We start from the raw sequence: 7,322 nt of genomic DNA on the forward strand, positions 1-7,322 counted from the left end.
TTTCCGGCGTTCCAATTCGCCGCAGCACAAAGCCCCTTGCTTAGGTTAGGGTGATCTGACGGGCCATGCACAGAGGGCGCTCGTTATAAAGGGTCTTTGTAAAGTGTAGCTTAAACGTTACCCTGTGAACTGCAAGAACTCGGGATCAGATCAGTGGATGGTAATATCATTATGGAGCCACTGTAGGGAGGATTTACCTGTACAATAAATCCAACACTTTTAGCGATGATGCACACAGGTTGTGACCCATGAGAACACCTGGCCTCACAACCCATATGGTGGAGGAGACGATGGGTTATTAATGACCCCACCACTCAGAACACCTGGCCTCACAACCCAGATGGTGGAGGAGACGATGGGTTATGAATAACCCACCACTCAGAACACCTGGCCTCACAACCCAGATGATGGAGACGACGATGGGTTATGAATAACCCACCACTCAGAACACCTGGCCTCACAACCCAGATGGTGGAGGAGACGATGGGTTATGAATAACCCACCACTCAGAACACCTGGCCTCACAACCCAGATGGTGGAGGAGACGATGGGTTATGAATAACCCACCACTCAGAACACCTGGCCTCACAATCCAGATGGTGGAGACGACGGTGGGTTATGAATAACCCACCACTCAGAACACCTGGACCTCACAACCCAGATAATATAGGTCATGTACCTGGCTTCCACAACACCAGATGGCGGAGGCAATGTGCTGCCGCTGGCCACTCAGAGCACCTGCCTTCACAACCCGGATGGTGGAGGAAGGCCGTGTGTTATTACTGGCCCACTCTGAACGCCCTGCCTGCCCACACAACCCGGATGGTGGAGTCACCAGCACTGACCACTCAGAACGGTCACTCTCGTTCGGTATTTACACCTGAAATTCCTACGCGGTAAGGTTAACAGCTCCTTTGACTGAAACATAAAAGAATATAATTCCAAAATTCAATTTTCATTTTACAATGGCCGTTTCAACATTGTAATGGAAAAAGAATATCATATTCGCTTATTTCAAGGCCAAAACAAAATATGATGAAATGATTCTGTTAACTGAATCTATAAAAACCATTATAAACCTTTATCATTGTACTACGGAAATTCTTATATACCTTCCTTGACCGTACTTCTAATGTAGCTTTGGCTCAACAAATTACGATGATCAAATTACACCAATTGGCTATAGAAAATGTTTTGCCAGAGCCCCACAGTACATTTTATAAGGTATATCAATTTTCTCGTTTGAAAAAAAAAAAGAAATAGAAGTGTTTCACGAATAGTTTCAACCAGTGTGAGCTGTGAATGATGTGAATATGGTCTAAAGTTTTTGAAATGTCTTCGTGCATAAGGAGAAACCCGTAGGGGGGAATGCAGAAAATCAAATGTATATAATGGGATATAACCACGCATGTGTGTGTGTGTGTGTGTGTGTGTGTGTGTGTGTGTGTGTGTGTGTGTGTGTGTGTGAAATCAAATAAGAATTTTAAGATTTCTGCAGCCAATGCAAGTTCTTTCATTTGGTCAGAATCGACGTAACTCAGCGAGCGTTTCCGTCGGTCATGTTTGAAACGATGAAAAAAAAGATGATAATTTGTAGTTTGTACAACAGAGAAAAAAATATAACTTTGTGTGACCTTTACTGAAAGCAAGTAAGACGACGGGGTAGTAAAGTCTAAACAAATAATCGTCACTGAAAACCCCATAACAAAAATAGAAAAAGTCTTAGAATGATCAGAGCAACAGTTGTAGATGAATGATCAGATAACGAATGTGTTATATCATAAATAACTTGATAACTGAATAACTAACAGGCACTGAGATAATCAGATAACGAATGTGTTATACCATAAATAACTTGATAGCTGAATAACTAACAGGCACTGAGATAATCAGATAACGAATGTGTTATACCATAGATAACTTAATAACTGGATAACTAACAGGCACTGAGATAATCAGATAACGAATGTGTTATACCATAAATAACTTGATAGCTGAATAACTAACAGGCACTGAGATAATCAGATAACGAATGTGTTATACCATAAATATCTTAATGGCTAAATGCCTAACAGGCACAAAGATAATCATGTTTCAAGGCACATGAAGCAAAACTACCTCCCATCTCGTCTCACCTGATTGCCTGCTGTCGCAACCCCTAAATTTAATATGCTTCATACTGACCCACGGAAGTGTGTGCCTCATTCGCTTCGGTGGGCTCCTCGGCTTTTAACAACTTAGCACTTAATACCTTTGCATATTAACCTTTTACTCCATCGCCCTGCCTATAATCTAGGAGGAATTTATCGTCACGACATTTGAGCTGCTTTAACTTCCCCATCTCTACTCTATAATTTGACGTGGGAGGTCGTAGGTGCAATGAGAATGTGTAACTATATGTAGAGATTATTTTTGTTCCTTCCCTTTTCATGGCTGCATCTGTTTCGAAAACGTTGAGAATCTTAGACTCATGGGCCTTCGATGCCTTTCCCTCTGTAAGGAAAGAGTAGTAGGTACCTATAAGCCTGCATGACCTGCATAGGAATAAGTAGAAATGGACAGATGATGAGAGATCTGATGATCCATGACGAGGTTATCTGTGCGCAGTATCTTACCATTGGTAGAAACATGGGGAGTAAAGCAGAAAGCAGCAGCTAGTCGTCTGGAAATTGTACACGAGGGATTATAGCTGTTGTCTGTTGTAAAATATTGGTGAGATCTCTTCCTAAATGTCTGGTCAGCTGGACAGGAAAATGCGCGTCTTCAGCGATTCGAACAGCCCCGAAAAAGGAAGTAATGAATGATGTTTGGCTCGACCGCAAGTGCTTCATTGGTGAATGAGTGTGATTTTCCCCTTCCAAATCATACATCTTGGCTTCACTACTAAACCAGATGTGGACGCTGTACTGTTATCAAGTTACAAATATAGTTTTCATGATATGATCTCACCGTCTACACATTACATAAGGGTGCTTCGGGGTTGAAGTCCTTGGACACGCGTGATCGAAGCCGTACCGAACCCTCTGTCTCGCTAGGTGGAGATAGAGGGTTCGATACAGTTTCGAACAGGTGTGTTCCGGATCATCGGATTATAATATATGTCCCAGAACTTTTGTCCACGACTGTATATACATGCAAGGATAAACTCGTTTGTAAATTTTAAAACACGCTTGCATGTCCATACGTGCATGAAAATTTACCAAAGAAGACACGCAGGGCATTTACACTTTACATAACATAGACATGAACAAACAGCGATAGAATTTGTTGTTACGAAATGAGTATTTAAAGACAGAATAACAGGGAGCAATAAAATTTTGATTCGTCCTGATTAACAAACAAAATGTAACGTACTGTATATAAGTATACACGTAAGCATAGTATACGTATACATAGTGACTTTGACTTTGAGAGTTAAGCACACACACACACACGCATATGGATACGAAGATACGCACGGATACACACACACACACACACACACACACACACACACTGACATAAACTTAACTCATACCAATAATCTTCGATTTATTCAGCTCAGATTTCTTGAGAGAGAGGTAAAAAAAGTACCTGTTCAGACCTGTGAACTGGGAGATGAGGTATTTTGTAAACAACCGACCTTAGAACAAACAATCCCTATCCAATAACAAATAATCTGTACCTAATAACAAAGAAACCATACCCAATAACAAAGAACCCGTACCCAATAACAAAGAACCCCTACCCAATAAAAAACAAACCCTGCCCAATAACAAAGAAACCCTACCCAATAACAAAGAAACCCTACCCAATAACAAAGAAACCCTACCCAATAACAAAGAAACCCTACCCAATTACAAACAAACCCTACCCAATAACAAACAAACCCTACCCAATAACAAACAAACCCTACCCAATAACAAAGAAACCCTACCCAATAACAAACAAACCCTACCCAATAACAAAGAAACCCTACCCAATAACAAACAAACCATACCCAATAACAAACAAATCCTACCCAATAACAAAGAAACCCTACCCAATAACAAACAAACCCTACCCAATAACAAACAAACCCTACCCAATAACAAAGAAACCCTACCCAATAACAAACAAACCATACCCAATAACAAACAAACCCTACCCAATAACAAACAAACCCTACCCAATAACAAACAAACCCTACCCAATTACAAACAAACCCTACAATTACAAACAAACCCTACCCAATTACAAACAAACCCTACCCAATTACAAACAAACCCTACCCAATAACAAACAAGCCCTACCCAATAACAAACAAACCCTACCCAATTACAAACAAACCCTACCCAATAACAAACAAACCCTACCCAATTACAAACAAACCCTACCCAATTACAAACAAACCCTACCCAATAACAAACAAACCCTACCCAATAAAAAACAAACCCTACCCAATAACAAAGAAACCATACCCAATAACAAAGAAACCCTACCCAATAACAAAGAAACCCTACCCAATAACAAACAAACCCTACCCAATTACAAACAAACCCTACCCAATTACAAACAAACCCTACCCAATTACAAACAAACCCTACCCAATTACAAACAAACCCTACCCAATTACAAACAAACCCTACCCAATTACAAACAAACCCTACCCAATTACAAACAAACCCTACCCAATTACAAACAAACCCTACCCAATTACAAACAAACCCTACCCAATTACAAACAAACCCTACCCAATAACAAACAAGCCCTACCCAATAACAAACAAACCCTACCCAATTACAAACAAACCCTACCCAATAACAAACAAATCCTACCCAATCACAAAGAACTCTTGCGTCTTAACAAAGAAACCCTTACGAAATAACAATGACACTCTACCTTAACATAAGACTACTGAGACACGGCTGCGAATTTCATTGCAGTTCTTTAGATATCTTGTTTACATTTGGCATTCGATACTACAGTGACCCGTCTTACTGTAGATTGTATATCGTGTTTTGGTAAATCATTTCCACACTCGCCCGTTACAATGCACTGAAAGACTGTGGGATATAATGTATATATATATATATATATATATATATATATATATATATATATGTATATTAGGTGGGGTTTTGTTATGATCTCAAGACTGCTATTCTCTGATATATCTTTTAGATTGCTCACACTCTCTTCGTCATAATTCATTGACGGAGGATAAAAAAGCGAGTAATATAGATCTTGCAATTTGTTATACTGGAAGTAGAACTTATTAAACGGATGTATATCATCCTACAGAGTTATTGAGATGTAGAATGATTTGCAGTTTACTCTGTATATTAACTTTGTCAATCGTATATATATATATATATATATATATATATATATATATATATATATATATATATATATATATATATATATATATATATATATATATATATATATGTGTGTGTGTGTGTGTGTGTGTGTGTATACACTTATCTATTACCCTACCGAAGGAGTCCCTTGTATGCTTATGATACTCCTGCAGCGCTCAGGAAGCTGGCCACGTCCGCCTGTAGGTGTCTGCAGGTCATAAAGTGTTGTGATGTGTGTCGTCTATGTACAGAGGGTGTAGGGCAATGGATCTCCGAGGTGTAGCGTTCTTGACAATTGACGGGCCGTCTAGTGTCGAACGCATAGGTTCGAAACCCTTTTGTGGCAGTCTGTCCATAGTCAACCCACCTCTTCATTCACCCCATAGGGTGGGTCGATGAAATAGGTCCTGACTCAGGTTAGGGTACATATATATATATATATATATATATATATATATATATATATATATATATATATATATATATATATATATATATATATATATATATATATTGGAAAGGATCACAATTTTGCGCGTGATCAAGATATTCCTATGAGTCCACGGGGAAAATGAAACACGAAAAGTTCCCAAGTGCACTTTCGTGTAATAATCGCATCATGAGGGGAGACACAAGAGATAAATATGACAGTCAGTTGATATACATCGAAGAGACGAAGCTAGGACGCCATTTGGTGACATATTTGGTGTTATATTTCTCTCTTGTGTCTCTCCTGATGATGTGATTATTACACGAAAGTGCACTTGGGAACTTTTCGTGTTTCATTTTCCCCGTGGACTCATAGGAATATCTTGATCACGCGCAAAATTGTGATCCTTTCTAATATATATATATATATATATATATATATATATATATATATATATATATATATATATATATATATATATATATATATATATATATATTATAGTTTACAGGATAGATGGATGGCGAGCAACTGACCTCTAGGGAGAGTTATCCTCCTGTTTATATGAAAAAATAAATGATAAATCTTGTTACATGTTCAACAAAGGGCAGACTGTGCGTGCAGAGAGCGACGAATGTGAGCTGTGGGTGGAGAAGGAAGTGCAAGAGTGGTTGAGGAACGTTGGAGTGTGAATGTAGAGCAGATGTGAATGTGGCTCTCGGTGGTGTGAGAATGTGACGTGGTGTGGGTATCATACGGGCGTGGGCTATGTCTAATGTTGGTTAATGTGTGGATATGACATGGAACTTGAGTGTGCATGACGTGGGTGAAGATCCCCGTGGGTGTGACGAAGCCATGTGTGAATGCATGTGGTCCAGTGTGGCTGTATGTTGTAGACATGGTGTTGGTGAGGGGAGCTAGTGTGGTGTGGTTGAGGGTGAGGCTCGTGATGATATGTAGGGCGTGGCTATGGTGCTGGGAAGGCGGTGTGGCTGAGGTGGGAGGTGGGTTGGTATAACAGCTGAAGGTGTGGCCAGCTGAAGGTGTGGTCAGACTTACTGAGTAAGCGACCAATGCGTTGAGACCCGTGCGTTCAGCTGTGCTTATCGCTTAGAACCCGACGAGACGACCCTTTGAGCACGACGGTACGACCCTTGAGCACGACGGTACGTCCATTTAAGCACGACGGTACGTTCATGTAAGCACGACGGTACGTCCCTTTGAGCACGACGGTACGACCCTTTAAGCACGACGGTACGACCCTTGACCACGACGGCACGAACCCCTCGTGTATGGCTTTTGACTTCACTCTCAAAGGGGCATCCACGTACCCATGGCTCGCTACCGTCGTACTCAGTGGCCGTGCTGTTCAGGACCGTAAGGTTGTGCTCAAGGGGTTAGGAAGCAGCTCTACCTCACTACCAATGAGGGCGTACAACATCTGCAGCTGATGCGGGAGATGACCAGTTAGTCTTAAGTGAGGTATGAGTGTATGTGTCTGGGAGCATTTATATTATGCTACATGTGATATCATTACTATAAAGCTCCCTCGATCATGAAGCACAATA

Source organism: Panulirus ornatus, chromosome 42 (assembly GCF_036320965.1).
Source record: "Panulirus ornatus isolate Po-2019 chromosome 42, ASM3632096v1, whole genome shotgun sequence".
NCBI lineage: Eukaryota > Metazoa > Arthropoda > Malacostraca > Decapoda > Palinuridae > Panulirus > Panulirus ornatus.